Raw genomic sequence first — 23020 nt, forward strand, 5'->3', positions numbered from 1 at the left:
TGGGAGAGCAGAGGCTGAAATCTCAGGTGAGGGAGAAATTGTGAAAAGCCCTGACAGTTTGAGTTAAACAATTCAAATTTTGCTTAGTGTGGTGATATGCACCTGGAGTCCCATGTAATTGGGAGACAGAGGCAGGAGGCAGGAGGATCACTTGAGCCCCATGAGTTTGAGACCAGTCTGGTCAACATGGTGAGAACCAATATTTAAGGAAAAAAAAAGCAAATTTTATTCTAATAACATTGAATATTTTTGAGTATGGAAAAATGCATGGTGCTAGTGTCTTTTCAGGAGGATTCTGGGCTACGAAGGGCAGCCTGAAGGGGGTGAACTTCTTGTGAGGACAGGCTATTTAGAAAAAGTCATGAAGAAACTAAGGACCTAAGTCAAGGCAATGGCAATAGTGATGGAGAGGAAGGAACAGAAGCAAGTGAGCTTGCCAAGGAATCAGCAGGATTTGGTGAATGATTGGATTTGTGAGATAGAGAAAGGCATCAAGCTGGACACTGGCATTTTGTGCTAGTTTGCCAGGAGAAGAATGAGGTGATTGTGAGTAGCATGAGGACCTAGGGGAGGAGATTGTTGGAAGGGGAAAGGAAAATGAGGGTGGTTGACTCATGTTGGAATCAGAAGGGAATTTTGGGTAATTTTTTGCTTGCCCTTTATATTTTTACCCATGAGTATGGTGAAGTCCAAGTGACCTTCCCAAGGTCACCCCACTTAGTGGCAGATCCAGGCCTTGTGACCTTCTGGCCTGGGGCTCTTTCATCTGTATTACGTGAGTTTGGCCTGAGGAGAGCTGCCAGAAGGTCCAGATGGAGATTCTATTAGGCAGCAAAAATGGGAATGAGACCAGATTGTGGTGAATTCAGTCTGCAGAATAGCTAAGGCTGGAGCTATACAGGTCAGAGACTCAGGGGAGTTGTCTGCTGGCAGCCAGTGCTAATGGGGCCTGAAGACCCAGGAGGCCTCATTTTTCATCCTGAGGCCTCCCTATATATGGGGCTTATGAGGTATGGCATGCTTGTATGGTATCAAAACTCTTACACTTGATATGCTCAGTGGGATACATATGTATAAATCAGGTTTTGCTGGGAATGCAACCACCAATTTACCAAGAATCAAAGACCTCTTTTCCCCCCAGACAAACTTTGGGAACACATTTAGCAGTTCATTAGATATTAGATGAATTGAAGATGGGAGCAGGGTGGGTAGGAGTGACAACTGGCTGGGGGAAAGCAACCAGTCATGAGGACTTCCTCCATCTAGGGCCAGGAGTGTCAAGTGAGGGCCACACCTGTTAGAGGAAGGAAGGGGAGCTTATCCAGAATCTACACTGCTACCCAGACACTCACTGACCCTGAGGCTGGAGTTTCCCTTTTTTGTCCCTCCTTCTCTCTACACTTCTCTAGCCAGCCAAGCTCCTCAATCTCTAGCTTCCCAGGATGAAGTCTTGCCATGTACCCTAGCACAGTGGTCATTTCTATTTGCTAAGGCAGAGTTGAGTTAATGCATGTGAAACATTCAGATTATCATCTTGCATGTGGCTGTTGCCAAACAAAACCAAAGACATAAGGAATACTGGGATTTATCTTTGAAGGAAAACTTGTCAAGACTCTATGCTCTTTCTTGGTATTTTCTCCCACTTCTTGTTCCCAGGTTGTTTTGCCTCTATTGAGAAAAATTTGTGCTTGAGTGAGTCTGCTTACCCATGGTTAGGTAACAGCAACAGCTATAGATTGTAGACTTGAAACTTGGGTTGCCTAAGGTTTAGAAATGACTTGTGTAGACGTAGGTGGGTGGAGGGTCCATGAACAAATAAATCTACAGGAAGAAATTACTTAGCTCAGGTGTGACTATGGGGATTAGATTCTACATGGCCTCTCCTCTGGCCTACAGCTGCAGTGATATTCTCAGGGGACTCTACTTTGAGTATATCTGTTTCTTTCTGAGGATAAAGGGCAGTACAGGGAAGCAGGTGATCTAAATTCCAGAGTTTCTCTGCCTGCACAGGGATTGCTAGTGATTATTGATTTCCTGGGAATGTATTTAGTGTGGATAGCCAGAACTCCTAACTCCAGTCTCCAGGGTAAAGATGTAATTCCACAGCAGTTTGTGTGTGTGATTGGAATGTACCAGTTACATGTAGCTGGGTGTCTTGGGCTGGGCAGGAAACAGTCTGAGCTGGAGGGCCATAACTGTGACTGCACTGAGTCTCACAAGTGGTCTTCTTAGCAAACATCTCCAACTTGCTCCTAGCAGAAAGACCCAGAGAGCCCTGCCAAAAGGAACTCCTTGGTTGATAACTCTGTGTGTGTATGTGTGTGTCTGTTAGAGAGAGAGAGAGGGAGAGAGGGAGAGAGGCAGTTAGAGAGAGAGGGAATTTGAGAGAGAATTAGTTATGTAGAAGCTAAGAGGAGTAGTCTTCTGTAGGGACTAGAGGAACAGAAAAAGTTAGAGCTCCAACTCAAGCTAAGAACACTCAAAGTGGTTTGTCTCTGTTCCTTTTCTGTGTACAGGACAGTTCCTGTCTTAGGAGCAGTGAATTCCTTCCTCCAACACAAGGCTTTTTTCCCCTTAAATCAAGTAAGTTTTTTGCATTAATAGCTAACTCAATTGCTGGATTGCCTCATGGAGGCAACAAAGGTGTAGACAGGCCCCACAGAAAGTTTCCTCCATGCAGAGGATAGAGTAGAACTTACAACTTTAGTGGCTTTGACAAAACCCTTATCTCATGAGGTAAGGGTGGTTGTGTTATTCCTATTTTGTGGGAGGGCATTGGATTTTTTTTTTTTTCTGGCCCTGGGGATCTAACCCTGTGCATGCTAGGAAACAGATTTTTGAAGACTTCAGCATATTTAATTTATTACTTTTATTTTATTCATTGTCCAGATGGATGCTTTTGAGAATGAAAGAAGGGGAATGAATGCTAAAGTAGGTGGACCCTGGGATCATGAGACTGTCCCAGGCACAATGGAATATGTGGCATCAAACTCTGCATTCAAAAGCCCAAATCCTATGAGCAGCAAGGGCCGGAAAGGGGAAAGGGGAGAGGGGTAGGGGAGAGTGAATTGGTACAGGGAGAGGAGAGAAGTTGGAATGTGATTCAGAGTGGGAATGGCAGGTTCTTTTTATTCAATGTTTTATCACAATAAAGGAAGGAATAGTTCTCGGCTCTGACAGCTGACCTTGACTACATGTCATGAAGAATTTTATTATATAAACTCTTCCTGCTACCAGTCAAGACATCTGGGTTTTTGATGCAACACTGCTTACCTGATAACAGAACAACATCCCTGTACAGCTGTCTAGGTTTTCACTGTGTTGGCTCACTGGTGCTGCGCAATGCCTGGACAGGGATTATTGTTTTGCTTCTGGAGAGGAGGAAACTGACTCCTCCTGCCACCCTGTCCCCCATTCCTTCATGGTGGGTAACAGGTTTCCTCCACCATGAGGGCTTGGCCTCCCTGACCCTTGGAGACCTTGGTAGCTCTAGAATGGGACTTTGAATTAGACAGTCATCCACTTAACTCCTGGTTGTGTACATGTTCACTGTTGCTACTTTGAGAAAATCTCTTTACCTTTCTGAGCTTTAAGTTTGTCATTTGTTTAATAACTTAACAATAAGAGGCCCACATCATTTGGTTGTTATGAAGATTAGGTGAGATGATGCAATCAATGTGACTACAGTGTTGGCACATCATAGACAGTCAGTAAATGGTATTATCATCATTATTTTTTTCTTCTCAAGGAGCCTAAGAAAAACACTCTGTCAAAAGGAGTGGTTTACATCATGGAGAGGGCTTATCCCGAGATTTCAAGGGGGAAAAAGTATCTCTGGGCCTGTTGGTATGACACAGCCATAGTGGAACTGAGCAGAAAGTCCAGGAGGGAAAGTGCACAGCAAGGTAGGTGACAGTCCAGTTTCAGATGGCTGGTCAAACATAAAGGACAAGGGCAGTACACAGAGCTCAGGACTCAAGCCAGCGCAATGAGATGAGCCAAGGGTAAGTGCAAAGTCCTGCCTTTAGGCTACCAAAATGAATTTGTATGTGTCCTACCTTCCCATATGGAAAAGCTCACATAAATTGGCTTAGCCTGGCTGAATTAATAGAAATCTTGAGTTTAGGATTTAGTAGAGCATCTTCTTCTTACATCGTCTAAGACTGGTTACCCCTTGAGGCAAGTGGAGGAGCGAATCCAGACACTGAAAAACTGGGGTCCTTGTCCTGCAGGCTTTGGAAGGACCTGAAACAGACAGGAAGACACAGGGATATGACTACTATTTTCAGTTAGATGAGGCATCTACCATATTCTGTGCTTCTCAGAGGGCAAAATGGAAGGGCCATGATAATGATGTAGAGGCAAATAAGAAGAGGCAGATTTTAGTATGAAATGATGTAGGAAATTCCAAATTACTCAGGCTTGTTTCTAGGGCCAAGAAGCTGCCTGAGAGCATGTATTGGGGCTACCTGAAAAGGGTAGACTTTCCAAGTGGTTTGATTAGAAAGGAGTTTGTGAGATAATAGGGGAGGCAGGGTGTGCTGAAAGATTATAGGTCTAAGTAAAAGGACTGCAGGATTTTGACAGAGTTGGCTCTGTGGATCAACCAATTAGGACCAGGTCCAAAGGAGTTAGAACCAGAATTACATCTACCAGGGCAGGCAGGGAGTTTCATATAAGAGAAGGGGAGAATATGCAGGGATCCCTGGTCAATCAAATGTCATGAGTTAAGGGCATAGAAGTCTCTTATGTAAATGAACAAACTGGGATCAAGAAATAATAAGGAAGCTTAGCTAGGCTTCTTATTTTAAAAAGATGAACAAATAAGTTGGGACAATGGGGTAGGGAGATTTGATGTTAAACTAAGAAGCCAGACTTTATCCTGTTGAAGGTGGGGACTAATTGGTGCCTTTTGAGCAGAGGCAACTTGCAGCAAATGTATGGTGGTATGAGAGTGGGAGGTTAGAAAAAGGCAACCTTAAATCTTCTTTCCCAGGTCATAGGCTAAATGTCCCACTTAATGACAAGAGTTGGGTAAGGGGAAAGGCTCTGAGGAAATCCCTTTGTGGGTTGAAATTCTGAGGCTATGATTCTCAGCATCCTTTGCTGATGTGATGCTTCCCTTGGCCTAACTACCTACTAGGACAGGAAGCCTCTTTCATATCCATAGGCCACCTGTGAAGATTGTGAGAACACAGCATCCTGGGACCTGGGGAAGCAGGGCATGTGGTCTGGGGTACTAGGCTCCTAATATCCAAGAGAGTGTGGCAGGTGTAGAAGGGAAGGAAGACATTGCAGCCTGAGGCACTAGGTTCACAACATTCAACAGGTTATGGTGGGTGTAGAAGGGAGTGATTCAGGAGGGCATTGGTCATTACACTGAGAAGTCTGACTGTCATTGGCCCCAAGAAGAGACAGGGGAGGGCTGTGGACACCAGGGCCTTATTCAAGTAGGCTGAGGTTTTGGGTGGGGTGCAGTGGATGGGAAGATGGAGAGTGCTGTGGTTAAGCAACGTGGATGCCTGAGGGGTGTGATATCCTGGTTTGGGTAGCAGGGAGGGAACCTTGCAGCCCCAGAGTCAGAACGGACCCATGGGGTCTGGGGAAATTCCCATCCTTTTAGTAGCAGAGGTACTAAAAGAGGTAGAGCATATTTCCTAAGTACTTTTGAGCCAATAGGCCTGTGTCCTTATTGATTATTTCAGTCACAAAATACTTTTGAGACCATCCTCTGCTCTGAGAACTGTGATGGTGGGAACACAGCTGAGGAAGCCATGTCCCTTACCTGAACGGAACTTAAAGAATGTACCCCTTGCTCAGAACAGGACACTGCATATGGAAAACAGCTAGTGATTAGGTTGGCTAGAACTATGGGATCAATGAGGTCAAACAGGGCGCTAGAACTGGAGGGCGCTAGAACTGGACCATTTACTAAGTACCCTCCGTACCTCAAACATTGAGCCCAGGGGCTGTACTCACTTAAATTTCACAGCGACTTTCAGGCCTTTAGCTCAGGAGGGAACAGGCTCAAAGAGTTACACAACTTTCCCAAGGTTTTCTAGCTGATTAGTGATTGAAGTTACATTTATTCTCAGTCTACCTGACCCCAAACTAGTGTTCTTTCCATCCTATCTTGCCACCACATTTACAGTCCACATTATGGAGAGTCTGGGAAGACTTTTTAAAAATCATGATGAGGCAAGAAGATGGTGAGTATCAGTTCACATTAACCCTTGAGAGATACTTGATGGATATGGCCAGCTGGTAACCAAGCACATCTCCACTCCATTTAACATAGACGAGTACTCATACATTTTCAGGAAGTCAACTTCTAAAACAATGGGCAGTTGCACAGGTTTTCATGGTGTCATAGAAACTGTTAGTCCCTGACTGTTATAATTTCTGAATTCTTAACTAAACTCCTCTGTTTTTTTCCCCATTCAAGAAAGTATATTAGAATGGGGAAAGATAACTCTGAGCTTCTATAATTTATACAAAAAGCTACTCACTCTAGCTGCCTTATCATTAGTAACAAGTTACTTACAACAACCTCACCTCTTTGGGACCCCAGGTTGTCAGTCCTGTCTGTTTCTAAGAGTGGTTCTTGAGAGTGGGTTGGAAGGGTGTAGTGAAGGATGAGAGTCAGAGAAACCTGGGCAGTAACTCAGGTGAGGCTGTGGGGGTGGAGAGGAGGAGGTTATTTAATTCAGTAAGTGTTTGCTGACAGCCTGTCTGTGCAGGGATGTGGAGTGGGCACCAGGACACCTACATGAAAGGACAGCATTGTTTCCATGGATGGCATGTTGAGGCTGTGAGCAGGTGGGTGTTGGAAGGGGGCTGCCTGTTCAAGTTGGGGATCTTTCTTCTCCTGTATCCTGTAGAACCAGCCAGTCCTTATTGCTGAGCTGGTCTGTGCTGGGCCTCATCCTCTGTCCAGCTTGGTGTTCCTCCTGGAGTTTAGAACTCATACCCAGTCCTGCACACCACACCTTGCTTCTGTCCTCAGGGTAGACCTCCAGGCTTCCTAACAAGAGAATTTCCTCTCCTTCAGAATTTGAGGTGATCTGGAGAGGCAGTAACTAACCACTGAGAAAATACAGTGACTATTCAAAGTGAGAAGATCAGGTAGTGTCTTGGCTGTGTTGACTCTGATCTCGTTTGGATGCCTCATTGTCACAAATCTAGGCCTCAAGTGTCATGCTTGCTTGTATTTAACAGAAAATTTTAGATCAGGTAATAGTTGAATGAGGAATGGTGTTCATGAGAAGGGTTCTATAAGTTATGTGAGAAAAGCATGTCATTATATCACTATTACATATCATGTATGGAAACTTTTCTGAAGTAAATCCTGGAATAATTGGACACCTATAGGCTCTTTTTGGTATCTACAAAGAGCAATTGTGAGGTTTCTCTGGGACACTTGTACAACTTGGCTGTCTTTTTCCTAAGGCCATCTCTGGAGTTAATATGAGAAATCTTGATACCAGTGCAGAGGACAAAGGACCTATTGTTCCAAGTCTAAATCCAGCTATGAATGTGGTCAGGATTGGCCCTTCTTCTCCCTAACTCCATAGAGCCCAACTTCAGCATTAGCTCCATGATGGGTTCCTTGGCATTTCCCTGTCCCTAATCAGGGCTAGTTGTTAAGACTCTTGGGGGATATTTGAGGAAAGCATCAGACTATAAGACAGAGCATGTGATCTATAGGAAATTTTCAGGTCTGAAAGACAATAGCCTTGGCATTGTTGTCTTTCTGTCATGTACTACTGGAAAGACACAGAAAACCCAAAGCATGTACACTGGGTTTAAGCTCTTGTACTCCCAATGTTAGGGCTGACAGCAAGAGATTTGGTCATGTCTTACAGAGAGTCAACATCATATTTTTTCCTAATCCTAACATTTAGGCCATGATGAGTGTCTTCTGGAATTATACAGTTAGGGACATGTTCTCCCTATGGGGATAGTGCACGTTTACTGGGACAGGCACTGAACTGGGTAGTTTATTCCGTCCTCTTTCTTAACAGTCTTACCAGCCCTGTGTGAAGCAGGTTTAAAGTCCCCATTATATAATATCCCCATTATAAAATAATCTGAGAGAATAATTTATATTATCCAAGGTAAAAAACTTAAGTAGAGTCAAGATTTGAATTCATGTCCTTCCAATTTTGTTTTGATCTGAATGATATAATCACCAAAATTCATTTGTTAAAATAAAGTGATGGTACTATGAGGTGGGAGTTGGGAAGTGATTAGGTCATAAGAGTAGAGTCCTTATGAATGCAATTAGTCCCTTTTTAAAATGAGGCCTGAGAGAGCCAGTTAGTTCCTTCTACCATGTGAAGACACAGCTAAAAGTTACCTTCTATCAACCAGAAAATGGGCCCTCATCAGACACTTAGTCTGCCAGAGTCTTGATCTTGAATTTTCCAACCTTCAGAACTGAGAGAATTAAATTTGTGTTGTTTATAAGCTACCTACCCAGTTTATGGTAATTTTGTTATAGCAACCCAAACAGATTAAGACCAGGCTTAGACTCCATTTGCTGTATTTTACTTCTCTAATTCTTTAGAGGAAGAAGCCTCCATTCACTTGGTAAGAAAAGAGCCTCATAAAGTTTGTGGCTGAGGTAGAGTGAGAGGTGGGGACCTGACATTTGTATTTACCTATTTGTGGCCCTTTTGGGTTATGTAGGCTTCTATGCCTTTCACTTCTTCCTTAAGTCTAAGAAACTCTTTGGTTATATTCTGTGGGGAAATAAAAGCTTTGATTTATGGAAAAGAAGAAGCTAAGAATGGAGAGAGGCCCCCAGGAGATTTTTAGACATTTCCTCTCCCCTGGGAGCTGACAGACTTCAAGGAGCAAGACTGCTTGGGCCCTCAGGAAGGAGGGCTGCTCTTGCAGGCTTGTCTTTGTTTTGCACCAGCATGTGTGCCAGTGGGAGATTACTGGGTCACTTGTGTTGGGAAAGTCCCTAAATCACCCTCCTGGCTTCAGTGCTCTGGGGCAGGGAAGTGATCTGAGTGACAAGTGTCTTGTGACTGGCAGCTGAGTTTAGGGGACAGGCCCTGCCCCATCCCTTCCTGCCCATATCATACTAGATATACTGTTGAATGGTTGAAGAAAAGAGGGCTGTAGGCTTCTTGAATGCAGCTTGACAGGTGGTCATGCATGTGGTCTTAGTGTGATTTCCTTGTAGCATCCTAATGTCTAGCCTCACTACTTGGTCTTGGTTCCCTGACATGATTGAACTGGGAGTTGGCTTACAAAGACTATAGATAAAGGAATGTTAAGAACTGCTTTTACCTGGATGTTGTCTAATGTCAGAGAAATGAAGCAGAATCTCCCTTGGACTGAGAGGGAAAGAAACACTAGTAGATCAGAATAGAAGTCAACAGCTCTGGAGAGGAAGCTGCCTTCTTTACCTAGGCTTGCCAGGCTCTGTGCCCAAGATCAGAATAAGGTCTTTATGAGTTTACTCAGGTTGTCAAAACAAAGCACCACAGAGCAGTGGACTCATGGTAGAAATTTATTTTCTCACAATTATAGAGGCCAGAAGTCCAGGATCAAGGTGTTGGCAGGGATGGTCTCTTGTGAGTACTCTCTCCTTTGATTTATGGATAGCCATTTTCACATTGTCTCTCCTTTGTACTTATCTGTGTCCTAGTCTTCTCTTCTTAAAAGAACACCAGGTATATTTGATTAGGGCCCATCCTAATGTGATAGCCTCTTTAATGATCCTGTTTCTATATGTGGTCACCTTCTAAGGTACTGAGGATCACATCTTCACAGCACACAAATTTTGGGAGGGGACACAATTCTGCTCATAATAGGGTATTTCCAAAATCCTCAGTGAAAAAGGCTCAGTGCATGATAAACCACAGCTAGCACCCTACTGCTGTTCTTGCCAAGCGAAGAAGAAGGTAGACCAGTAGAGGAAGCCTGACTGGCCTTGCCCAAAGACTCATCCAGAAAAGCTTGGATCTGTACTTTTTACTTGCAATCTGAGCTCTCTGGCAGCAGTGGGTTCTGTACAGTGTCTTCATCTGGCTTCTCTATGACTGAAGTGAAGCTGGAACTGCAGTGAAGCCCTGCAGTGAAGCTAGAGCTGCTAATATACTCTAGCTCATGTCTGCAGGGGAAGCCACCTTCTCTTTTGAGGGAGACAGGAGCCAGGTTGTTGTTGACAGTACATACAGGCTGGTCTTTAAAGAAATTCTTTGGTCTTATCATCATCATTCTGGGGTTTCTTTTTAAATCTTTTTTTTTTTTGATAGAGTCTTACTTTTGTTACGCACATGGCCCAGAACTACTGGGCTCAAGTTATCCTCCTCCTGCAGCCTCCCAAGTAGCTGTGACTGTAGGGCATGTGCCACTGTACCCAGTTCTTTTTTTTTTTTTAATGCCAAAGGAAAATCATTGCACTGAATCAAAATTAAACTGTTCAACAAATGTTGAAATGAAGATTTAAAATGCAGATTAGTATTTACCTAGAGCCTGCCAAATTCTGAGGTCTGATCCCTTGTGGGCAGCTAGAGAGGCTTGTGGGAGGCAGCTGCCAGTAGGCTAATACTGAATACTCTAGATAATAAAGAAAACTTGCCAATTCAGACCTGTATTTTCTTGTTGCTTAGCAGTCTAAAATAATAGAATGAAGAGAAAGGTCTGGTTTTATCAAATGTCAAGGGAAGTTATAACGTCTGCTCTTGCTGGTCCTTTGGAGTATAATTGCATCCATCATTTGCTCATTCCAGGTCCAAGTGTAACCAGGTTCCTCTGAATATCAGGCTACAGGAGAGAGAGAGAGAGAGAGGACTCAGGAATGGGGAAAGTGAGATTGGAGAGGTTGTCATGGGCAAACTTTGGCCCTTCAGGATGGTAGCAGAGACACATGTCCCTTCTCCCTTCCCTCCTCAAAGAAACACAAACAATTACTCTGTGTCTACCAATGTCATGTTCTCTGCTGAGCTCCTAGGATAGAAAGGTGAGTAGAGTATACTCCTTGCTCTCAAGCTGCTCAATTTAGAAGGGTGAACAGACACATTGAGAAATAATACAAGTTACTGTCATTCTTACAAGTAATGCAAGCAGTTCTGATGATTAAGGTGGGTTCCAGACAAGACAGGATCAGAGACTGGAGGAGTCCAGCATTTGCAGGGACTGGGGGTCTTGATGTCAGAAAAGGCCTCCTGGAGGTGGTAAATTTTGATGAGGCCTTAGAATGGGTAGGATTTGAAGGTATAGATAGAACAAAACATCCCAAATAGAGGAAACAGAGAACATAGAGATAGGAAAACCTTTCTATGTCTCTCCTTATCCCTCCTTATCTTTTTTCTATTTAGAGGGCAGGAAGTGGCTCAGTATGGCCCAGCCCATCTTGGGAGAAGGGTAGTAGCTGGAAGATGAACCGTATTACAGGACTTTGGCTGAGCTGCATAATGTACCTTTTTTTTCCCCAAAAAAATAATGAGGAGCCCACTACAGACGGCTTGGAAGCAGGGAAGTAATGCCATGAGCTCTGTGGAACATGTCCTGCTGCACTGGGAAGGATGGATTGAAAGAGAATTGGCTAGAGGTAGGAAGCCCAGAGGAGGGAGTTTTTGCATTCCAGCTGAGAGATGAGGTTCCAAGCTATGCAGAGATGTTTGAGATCTGAGGAGAGTTTGATTGGGTGTTAGAAACTATTTGGGGAGTCTGAATGACACTAGAAAAGTGCCCCATATGAGTCATCAGGAATTTAGATTCAAATCTCAGCTCTGCTAGAAGGGAAGGTGAAATCCTTCACACTGCTGCCTCTTCCCCCACCCCCAAATTCCAGAGCCTTATGTGGTGGCAGGTTTTCCTTCCTTCCTTCCTTCCATCCCTCCTTCCTCCCTTCTTTCTTTCTTCCTTCTTATTCTTTCTTCTTCTTCAGACAGGGTCTTGTCATCCTTCTACCTCAATCTCCCATGTGCTGGGATTACAGATATGTACTACTATACCCAGATGTTCTTTCAAACTTTTTCCAGTATACCCAGATGTAGAAGGAATAGTATAATGAATCTTCCTACTTGTCACCATGTTTCAATGATAACCTCTTGTTGGTATTATTTTTTAGGGGTGGTTTTAGACAGAGCTTGGGAAGCATCCAATTTGAGTTTGAATTTGAATCTGCCTGTGATGATGTTGAGGCTCTGAAATAACATTATGTCCATTTGTTCCTCCCTGGAGGTAAATTAAATGTGAATATGTGTGTGTGTGTGTGTGTGTGTGTGTGTGCATGCACATGCAAGTGTGTGTTTATTACTTTGAAAAGGAAAGTGAGGGTTGTATCCTTTGAAGGGTGTGTTCTTGGGCTGAGGATACACACTTCCAGCAGGGGCTTTTCAGTGGGATAAGAATTTGTCATAAAGCAGGTGTGTGAAAGGTAGAGAATAGAAGTAAGGACTGCGGGGAGGGCAGTTTATGGAGTAAGACGCCCCATTGTCCATTCATTGGAATGTGCCTGCTGCCCAGGGCCTGATTCACACTGACTGACCTGACAAGGCTTGCCTATAAGCCAGACACCAGTGGACTAATTCACTTTGGCAGGCATTGTCCGGTGGCCACAACACAAATGCCTTTCCTTCCAGACCACCTTCTTGGCATTTCCCTATGTGGGAAAGTGAATTACAGTGTCAACTGCAGGTTGCTGGGCTATTGAGCTCCCAGACAGAGCACTGTGTAGAATGTGGGTATATTAGCCCTGGCAGTGATGGTGCCTGCTAGCTACTAGGATTGCTTCTACTCTCAGAGATGGTATATTGGTCACTAGTGTGCCACGCAGATCAACACTTCTATAGGCACTATTCACTCACTGAGTGGCCTCACTTGGTTTGGGGGGAGGTAGTAATTGTTCATTCCTTTAAATTGTCAACAATTGAAAAATAAAACCAGGAGTCAGAGGGAGACCAAGATGCCAGCTTTATAACCAATAAAGGTGTTTGGAGAATTTGGTCCCATAGGGTTCCCAGTGCATCCCTTAGCTGAATTAGCATGCCTACCTCTAGTGGGGACCTAGATGAATGCAGTCTCCTTCTGGGGCAGGCCACTCCCTCATTAAGGTGACTCCAGAGAGAGAGAGAAGGATGGGACTGAGTAGCACATGCTTGGTTCCTTCTCTTACTCACCAATCAGATACTTAACTGTGAAAGAGAGGATATCAGTGTCCTCTCACTGGATACCTTCATGGCGACATGAAACAGAATAATGAAGGCATGAATCTCTGTCTCAGCAGAGATTCATTTGGATGGGGTGGGAATATGGAGAACATAGGATTGTCTGGATATTGAAAAAGTAAGTTTTGATGGACAAGTACTGGGGAAAGGTCCTTTAGGTTAAAGGAGTGGCATAAAAAAAAGGCACAGTGACATGAGAATCCTTTCCTTTGTATGGCTGGACTCCTAGGGACTCAGAATGTGGTCAGAGGGGTGCCAGGCTTGGTGAGGAAATACTGAATAACCTTAGGGTCAGACTGCCTGTATTTAAATTTCATCTCTGCTGCTTCCTGGATGTATGATTTGGCAATGTTGATTAATCTCCTCCAGCTTCAGTTTCCTTGTCTGTGGAATTTGTATATAACAGTTATGAATACTGAGCTATGATATACATAAATACGCTTAGCTCAATGTAGAAAAAGAGTAAGAGCTTAATAAATGACAGACATTAATACCATAATGAGTCTGGGGTAACATGGGGTTAGCTGTAATTTGGGTACAAACTCATGAGTTTAAACTGCTCTGGGAGAGGCCAAGTTTTGCTCAGGTGAGAGGAGGTCCTGTTGTTTCCAGGTCTGAACACCTAAACACAAGGTGGGCAGAGTATCTCTGCAGAGAAACCCATAGGGACCTGGAGGCTTTTTAAGGCAAGGGAGGGGACAGGTCACCAGGATGTAGGGTGCATAGTTCAAGGAGAATCCAAAGAGTGCTTTGTCCCAAGTGACAAAGGAGGTAAATATCTCTGAAGAGATGCCAAAGAAAGCAATCTTGCTGACTCAGACTGACTACTAAGTACTTTGCTCTGTTAAATCATTGAACCTTCACAGCTACCCTTTCAGGTAGATATTATTCCCATCTTATTGATAAATAAGCTGAGGCACCCAAGTTATGCCCTTGCTCTAGGACATAGAGAGTCTCATAATTGGGGTTCTCACTCAGACATGTACTTTTCACTCTACCATATGCTGCTTCTCCAGGAAGTAAGAATGGGAACAGTTGGGTAGACGAGAGTGCAGCATCTGTGTTCCTTCTGTGGGCCGTGCACATATGAGTGGAAATATTACAGCATGGTTGTCAGAGGGAGTGAGCAGTTGTCTATAGAGCTTAGGAGAAACAGGACATGATCCCTAGGGAGTGTAGGGTTGCAGAGAGTGTCTTAGGGTGGCAGAAATTTAATATTTGTGTAGGATGAGAAGGAAAGAGGGGAAGGGTTACAGATTCAGCTTAGGGGGTGTAATCAAAAGGATAGAGCTCAGTAATGATAGACTAGTGGGTCAGAAGGAAGAGAGCAGCTTTTCCACAGGATGGAGGGGAAGTTTGGAATGGAGAAAAAAAGAATCAAGAGCTTCTGTTTCTCATCAAAGAAAGGTGTATGCTAGTTTGCTGAGGGGAGTGGGTCAGGAAAAGAACATGAGATTAAAGATCTTGGCACTGGAGTGTTGAGGAGCAAAAACAGACACTTGAACCACCTGATTCTCAGGCAAAGGTTAAATGTGAACAAGAAGCAGAATACACCAAGGAGTGGGCTCAGTGTGAGTTAGGAGGTGGCTGGAGAGAGGCAGTTTCAGGTAAGGACTCTGCGAGCAGATGATGACAGACTGTGGGGACTGGAGATAGTGTGTCCCCTCTCTCTCTCCCCCATTGTCCAGAAAAAGGTGGTAGGGAAAGGGAAAGCGCAATTAAAGAGAAATATGAGGAGGGTATAGGCAGGGACCCAAGGAGGGCAGCGGAAAGAATGGGCTGCCATACATAGCCTGCTGATACTTGGGGGATACAGAGAGTTCTCTGAAATCCACTGAAAGTGATTCTGTCCTCCACTCCTTACATCCTTCCACACTTTTGCTGGGGAGAGTAGGGTGGCTTCCAAGTGCTTCTTTCAGGCCATTGCCTGGTGGACACAGGCCAAGTTCAAGGGGTGAGAGGAGAGGAAAGACTTTTCCAAGCTGGTCCTAACTGCCTGTTATCACTCTTTCCCTGTTCTCTGGTCATAGAACTATATCTTTGTAAAACAGAAATGATCATTGTAGTAGATCTCTCACAAATGAGGTAATGAGGACAAAGTCTTTTTCACTCTTAGGAGGCAAGAAACCTGCTATGAATTTCCAGAAGCTGGTGTTTACAGGCAGGTAGAAATTACTTAGGCATTGAAGTAATTTTCCATCATTTTGATGCATTGTGTGTGGTTCCTCATGTCTCAGCCTCAGGAGGTACACTCTCATCTACCTTTACTTCTCAGATCCACTCTTTCTGTGGCTCTCAGAAGAAGGAAAAGAATCTTCCATCCCAGGGTCTTGGAGTAGCTTCAGTGATCTGTGCACCTGTAAAGACAGATAAACTTGTCTTACAGTGTGAAGGAGGAGACTGATTGGGGTGCTTGGTGAGGCTCTGCTCCCTGATTGCTGCCTGGCTCCCCATCTCACTTTTTCCAAAGGTAAACTTCCTGTCCTCACTTCCTACTCCCACCCTCCACCCAGAATCTCTTCTCGTTGGAATGCCTCATGGTCTGTCCTGAGATCTGCCCAAACTTCCCTGGCAGGCCCAGGGGTAAAAGCCATGGCCTTGACCACCAGGATTATTGTGACCTTTTTTCTACAATTAGTCCTTGAATTGGAGAAAAGGACCAGTTTTTGGGACAGGGGAGGTCTAGAATGTCAAGAGCACAGATGGTAGGTGTGAATAGTCAGAGGAAGGCAAGGCAGGCATTTGAATATATGAAATAAAGACTCTGAAGGAAACAATGTTAGTTTCTCCGTATTCTTCCAACTAAGATCAGATGTGTTGTCTGGGTGTGAGCGGCTGAACCTCACACTCACCCGTTTCCTGGCCAGGCCCTGAGCTCCTCCTTGTGGGCTGGGCTCGGCTCACCGCGATGTCTCATGTTCATGCCTTTGGGGTGGTGTTTCTCTTAAGCAGCTTGCCATTTCAAGTAGAAGAGAGATGTCATTCCTGTTCCTGAGACTGTGGGGAAGTAAGGCTGGGAGTGTGACCTCATAATCCTTGGAGGTGAGGTCTCAGTTCTCCTTATGCTCCTTCGAGGAGGGTGTTTGGCCTTATGAGTGTGCCCTTCTGTTGCTGCATAGGGTTGGAAAAGCTGTTTGAGATCATGGGCTGTGGTTTGATGAGAAAGGCTTCAGTGTTTTTGGGTAAATGCTTAAGTGGAAGCATCTGGGTTGGGCTGTGCCAAAGAAGGCTGGTGGTAGGGCAGGGACATCTGATGGGAACTGGGCAGGGTTTTAAATGGAAGGTCCAGAAGGCAAAAAGAAGCCGTCCAGTGTGGTTGGTAGAGCTGGACTTGCAGCACAAATGTTCTTAGGGATCTCTTGGAACTCGCTCAGCAGGGAGTGGCTGGTAATGGCCAGGGCATACAACTCACTAATCTGGAAAAGATGCTAAGCAAGAAATACAGCATTAGCCTCTACTACCACCCAGCACTGTCAGCCTGCACCCAGACTTGGGGCCCTTTCAGCAGCTCTGGTGGATTTCGACCCCTGGCTTCAGTTAATTGGCTCACTAATCAGAACCACCTGTGTGAGACATTTAAGAACTCCAAGTTGTGTGAGTGAAAAACATTTCTGATGCTGTAAAGCCTTAAACAATGTTATTAGAAGTTACTGATACTATGATCAGGTGGGGACAAGTGAAGCAAGCTTGTTCACCTTTGTTTTCTCCTGTTCAGCTTTTCTTAGGCTACTTAAGCTGCTGTTGTTAGCTGACAAAAGAAATCAAAGTAAACGTGAGGTTTACTGGACTCAGATGTCCACTGAAGACATTCAGCATCTCTGATAGCAACTTTCTGAGCTTCTGATCCCTCTGTCCTGCTTTGACTCATCTGTCATGACAGGATGTTTTGCTGTGTCTTGCTCCTGTCCTGAGGGAAGATGATGCCTGTGGCCTTGTCCTTCGGTCATGACATAGAGTCCTTGTCTGGGCTCTGCTGTTGCTCTGGTAGGCGGTCTTTTCAGGCTAGAAGTGCTCTCTGTGCTACTCCTCACCATCAGGCCTTATCCTGTGGGACATGACCTCATGACTGCATTACCTCACTCCAGCCTCAGGGTCGCAGGCACAGATGAGGACCCTGGTTGAAGGCAAGGAAGACTTGGCCTGTTACTCTTGGGAGCCTCTTTACTGAAAACCTCTTTCTTCTTTCCATTTCTCCCTTTTGGAATGAGAATGTCTATCACATGCCTGTTCTACCATCATATTTTAGAAGCAGATGACTTGTTTCACAGGCCATTCTTCAACTGCCTCCCTCAGGCAGTTGTTTGGTTCTGTTTATTGCCTCAACATACATGAGCTAGGGACAGAAACATGGACCTGCCCTTGAGGGGCTTACCACTGAGCCAAGGAGTCTCACACATAATGTGGCCGGTGCCCTGGAGTGGTCTTCTGTGGGACTAGAGAAGGGGACCAAATCAGGAGCACTCACTTTCCTCTGGGGGATGGGAGAGGGTTTCTGGAGAGGATGGTTCTAGGAGAGAAGTGTAAGTTGAGCAGGGGGAATGAGGACCTTTGGCTAAAACATCACATACTAAGGAAGTCCCAAGAACAGGAGCTGGCTGGTAATAATAGCTTGCCTGTTGCTCAGGGCAGGAAGCCAGGTATGGTCAGAAGAATTATAACTGCTGTGGCTGTGAACTCACAGCCCGTAGTGTATATGCTTTTACCTGCACCTTTTAAGCAGAGAAGATAAGACTCAATGATGTTCAGGAACTTGTGCTGGTCACAGCCAGTAAAGGGAAAAGTGTGAGTCCAAATACAGTCTGACTACAGAGCCAGAATCTTCCATGGGTCCTTACCTTCCTCTGTGGGTGGGTGCTCAGGCCTTCCCTTGTGTCCTGAATGATAGAAAGTTGTTGAAGTATTGGCTTGTCTTGGTTAGATTTGTGAAGTGTAGACATTTATTCTGGCAGCTGTGGAGAGGTTGAGGAGTATGTATGTATGTGTATAATGCTGGCGGTGGAGAGGCAGAAAGGCCAGTTAGGAAGACAATGAGGTCATTCTTATGGGAGTGATGAGGGGACAGTTCTGAGAAGGGGTGAGGAAGGAGACTGTACTAGTGACTCAGGATGTGGATGAGAGAAGGGATGACTCCCATGTGTCTGGCTTGGTGACAGTGGTGGTATCCCTGAGGTGGGATGAGGAGCATTTGGTAAATGATCTGTGTGGGCCACCCACAGTGAGGATATGGAGAAGGATGTGGGTATCAGGTGTGGGTGGCACCAACTCCCACTATCTATTGCCTAGGTTTTAGTGCCCTTTAGAAATGAATCGGTTTATTTTATCAACAAATCTATAAGCACTTCTCCAGGGTTTACAGAGTGGGGGATCCTCCAGAGGCCCAGACACATGACCAGAATGCCAGAGAAGTTGGGGACAGCTGTCATCCCTTTCCTACAGGACAAAAAGAGGTGTGAAGATCACATTCAGGTGCAGGATAGAGCTTGGTTTCCTGAAAGTACTGTCTTGTATGGGAACATGGGAGTTTAGTAGAGAAGGCTGCTGGCATGGGTGTAAACTCAGGAAAGCAACTGGGACAATCAACTGACTAACAATTGGGATCAGTCCACTAATGATAAGGCTTTTGGTTAGGATGGGGCAGAATTCTGCTGTCAAGATTGAGGTTAAAGTTTAACGCATAGACTGAGTCCATATGATGAAAGGCTGTCACTGGTGGCAAGCCCCTGGAAATTTCTAAGTTGAAGAGTGCTTGGTGCAGAGTTTTCAAAGTTGGTCAGTATCAGAATTACCCAAGGTCTTCAATCATCTGTAAAGGACAGGCCCTTTTCTACCTACATGAGGCTGGGTCTCTACATGATTAACTCTCCAGGTGATTCTGATAAACACCAATGTTTGAAGATTGCTGAGATGGGTGAGTCTTCAGTGCAGGGTGAGTGGAGAGGGCTGTTTGGAGGGAGGCACCAGGTGGGCAGCTACTGCAGTTGTCTGGAATGAGGTAGCATGTGGACAACTAAGGCTGTGGAAGCATATGAGAAAACCACTAGCAAGAGTCTGGAGAGAAGATGCTATCTGTTCTTACTCCATAGCACTGGGCACACCTGGCTGCATTTTCTACCTGAAATGCTTCATTTAGCTCTGGTACCAGTCTCACTTCACCAGGTGAGAAGTCTCCTTGGTTGGATCTTCTTTCTGATGGATCCGTGATGGAGTGTTCTAGAGAGTCCTAGGCACTCTTCTCTTTTCTAATCTATACCACTTCTTAAATCATTTCATGTGATTGCTGTACATACCATATTTATGTAGATGGCTCCCAAATTGGTATCTCTAGCACAGACTTCTCACTGAACGTCATGTTCGTATTTCCATATGGCTGCTTTGCGTTATCTTCCTGGGTATCTTGAGCTGACCGTTACAAAGTCAATGTCTTGACCTCACATGCTGCACATTGTTGCTCCTGTTCTAACAGGGACGCAGGGCAAAAACCCCATAGTCATGGTTAACTTCTCTCTCTCAGGCCTGTGTTCAATCTGTCAGTAACTCTTTCTGGCTTTTCCCTCAACATAGATCATAGGTATTAGAACATCTATGATCATTCGGGCTCAAGCTACTTTCATCTGTCACCTGGCTTTCCTACAGTCTATTTTCTAAGCAGCAGCCAGAAAAATCCTATGATTTTTGCTCCACATACTTCAGTAGATTCCTATGCGAGGAAAGGGGAAGAAGGGGAAGTAGGCTGTACATTCTCAGGCAAGTTAACCTAATCTGTTTTCTTATCTGTAATTGAGAAGAATAATACCTAACTGGAGTGTGGGAATTAGTGAGATAATGTTATATAAACCCTTAGCCAATACAAGGTAGCTAAAGAGGAGAATGGAGCACAAGTTAATTGAATTTTGGCACCATGCCAGGCATACAGCACGTATTTAATTTTTTTTTCAGTGCCAGGGATCAAACTCATGGTCTTGAGCATTGGATTACATCCCTGGCTCTAGCTATTTTAATTTTTATCACTACTGTGTAGCCATACAATTTAGAGAATCAAATAATTATGCATAATTTGTTAAAATAGCCATCTTCCCACCCTCACAACCCCATAGTTCTTCCTCAGAGGCAGTCTCTTAAATTCTTTTAGTGTTTTTATCTGTATTACTGAAAAACTGCATGTTCTGCTACTCTATGTACTTTTGGCTGTCATTATCTAGTGACGTGAGTTCTCTTGAACTTGAGAAGGTGAGGATTCAACTCTCTTTTCAGTTCTACCTCATAACCCACAAGTACTTTCCCATATGCCCCATTCTGTAGTTTCAGTGAGATCAGGATGTGGTATTTTTGTTGTAAGGATGATAATTACTCTGACTTTTTGGTTTCTGTGGAGTTGTCTTGTTATTTGCTTGGTTTTCTATTTTCTTTTCAATGAATTAAAGAAATTCTTCACCTACTATATAAATCTTATAAGATGTTCAGATACATTGGGTGTTTTGTCAATGTCATATTACTGAAGAAGTGTCTCTTGGAGCTTTAGGACTGGCTAACTTTGATGCTTGCTGCACATCTGATACCCTGGCATCTCCCTACATCTCCTGTTTTCTGTATCCTTATGGTTTGTGTTTTTCCAAGTAAATTCTTCTATTGTTGTTTTAGTGGGTAGCTAAATTATATGTCTGGGTTCAATCTGCTCTGTTTACTTGAGGTTTCTCCTGTTTACCTTTGCCCATAACAATATGATTGGTTTTATACTGTTGTTGTAGATGACCCAATGAGGCTCAGAGAAGTTAAATAAGTTGTGTAAAGTCCCATAACCATGATGTGGCAGAACCCATGTTTCAACTTGAGGCTTTATGGCTATACAACCTATGTAATTGAGTGTTTTTGATTGATATCAATGTTTTTGAGAATTTACATGCTGCTCAATTTCCTTCATTTCTTTCTGTGACCCGAGCACTTGAATGGGTTCTTGCTCTTTTTCACTCTCCAAAAGAAATATTTTATTTATCCTTTTAAGAGTTTGTCTCCCAAGCTTAGATATAACAGAAGATGTTTCTTCAAATAACCATTTAAGAGCAGCTGTGGTTTATGGGAGATGTGTAAATTACAGGAAAATGACTTCAGTTTCTTATGGTACCACTCTTTATCATCTGTTGACCATTTAGGAAAGTGAGATATGATGTGAATGTAAGTCCTGTGGCAAAATAGTGGGGCTCTTCCCGCTCTGCCTTCTCTGCAGGGCTGCTGAGCAGACAGGTCTCAACTTGGGCTCAGCCATTTATATGACAGGCATTCTGGAAGAGCAGGGGTAACAGGGACTCCTAGCTCTGTTTCAGGTTTGTTTCTTTGTCCTGCATCCTAATCACCTTCAAGGTGCTGAATTGACCTTTGTGTGGTGCAGTCCCTGTGGTTTACATCTGTCATCACACATTGTCTTTCTAAAATATGACTGTTCCTACCTCACTGGCTGATATTACAGCTCTATGGGTCATTTTCTCCCTGACTAGTAGAGGGAGGAGTGTGAAATCTTGTCTTAGCAGGTGCTACAGCCTTAGTCTTAGTGTGACAGCATCCGCAGAGGCCTGTAAGTGAAGGGAAGGATGAACAATGAATGCATCACACCTTTTCTTAAGCATCACGCCATGCCTTAGCTTTGGAACCCAGGGTATCAGAAGCATGCTTGCTCATCAGGGTCAAATGCAGAGCTGTGTTAAGTGTTCAGAGAGGATAACTGCTTGTGTCCAGCATAACCAGAGTCATTATATCAAGCATGTTAAGAATAACATCCTCTGTGCCTGCTTTCCTTCTGGTCTCATTGATGTCACTTCTCAGAGTCCACACAGCACACTGTTGATTTCTCTGATGTCTGTGCTGTGTTGAACCCTTGGGTGGCTACTGTAGGATGACTGAGCCATTCTAGCAAATTATGAAAAAGAAATTGTAGTGGTAGGGAAAATGAGCAAAGTTCTACTTCCTAATTTGCTTACAGGTCTCCTTTCTATTTTGACCTGTTTTCTGGCTCTTTTTCCTGGCCTTCTTGGATTGTTGCCTCTTTTGGATGCCCTCTGGCTTCTCCTTACTTCTGTCTAGGAGGCCTTCTGGCATGTTGCTTCTGGAACTTTGTGTATGTTAGGCCACATTTCAGATGAACTGAGCTCCTGAGGGAGATGCTGTGTCTTTGTAGGGAGGAACAGACATGGAAGACGATGACACATTTGTCCTTGAGACTAGTAATGTAATAAGGAATAGTATATTTGATCTTTTTTCCTGGTTCCTGGCAGAGGGCTCCTAAAACCCTTGTGAGGGGTAAGAGAAGAAACATGTATTTATAATAAGCCCTTTTTCAGCCATACCTGAGTTTATGCTATTAAGGTAACTGGAGAATGGGGTTGGTGGCCTAAGGAGCCAACCATGTGATTAGAAGGTTAGAACCTAGGTCAGCTCCACATCTAAACCTTCATCCCACTTCTATGTTTGGTCGGGGAAAGGGCTAGAGATTTAATTCAGTCACTAGTGATTCAATGACCATCAGTTTAGTCAGCCTTGCCTAAGTAATGGGACCGCCACAAAAAACTTGAAAGGAAGGACTTTGGAGAACTTCCAGGTTGTTGAATGCATGGAAGTGCTGGGAGGGTGGCCCCTCTAGAGAAGACATGGAGGGAGGCTCTGTGCATCTTCCAGTACCCCATACCTGGTCCAGTGCATCTCTTCCATTTGATTGTTCCTGAGTTGTATCCTTTATGATCAACTAGTAACCATAAGAATTTTGTAAGCAGTGCTAGCAAATTATCAAATTTGACTTATAGCCAGTCAGACAGAAAACTTTTGATTGACATCTGGAGTTG

The 23020-nt window shown here is 44.2% G+C and overlaps 1 protein-coding gene across 9 annotated transcripts in view; it reads left to right on the forward strand.

The window, feature by feature from the left end:
- The window catches only part of Olfml1 (olfactomedin like 1), a 168076-nt gene that overhangs the window by 29723 nt on the left and 115333 nt on the right, over positions 1–23020 (forward strand). The window contains exon 2 of one of the 9 annotated variants that reach the window (XM_074084883.1): positions 2517–2583. The exons of 7 other annotated variants lie outside the window; for them this stretch is intronic. The gene's annotated coding sequence lies outside the window, so the exon portion shown is untranslated. Of the gene's footprint in view, positions 1–2516; positions 2584–16147; positions 16236–23020 lie in introns of those variants that run through there. One more of the 9 variants, XM_074084881.1, reaches the window with a different exon arrangement.

This window comes from Castor canadensis, chromosome 1 (assembly GCF_047511655.1).
Source record: "Castor canadensis chromosome 1, mCasCan1.hap1v2, whole genome shotgun sequence".
Taxonomy (NCBI): Eukaryota; Metazoa; Chordata; class Mammalia; order Rodentia; family Castoridae; genus Castor; species Castor canadensis.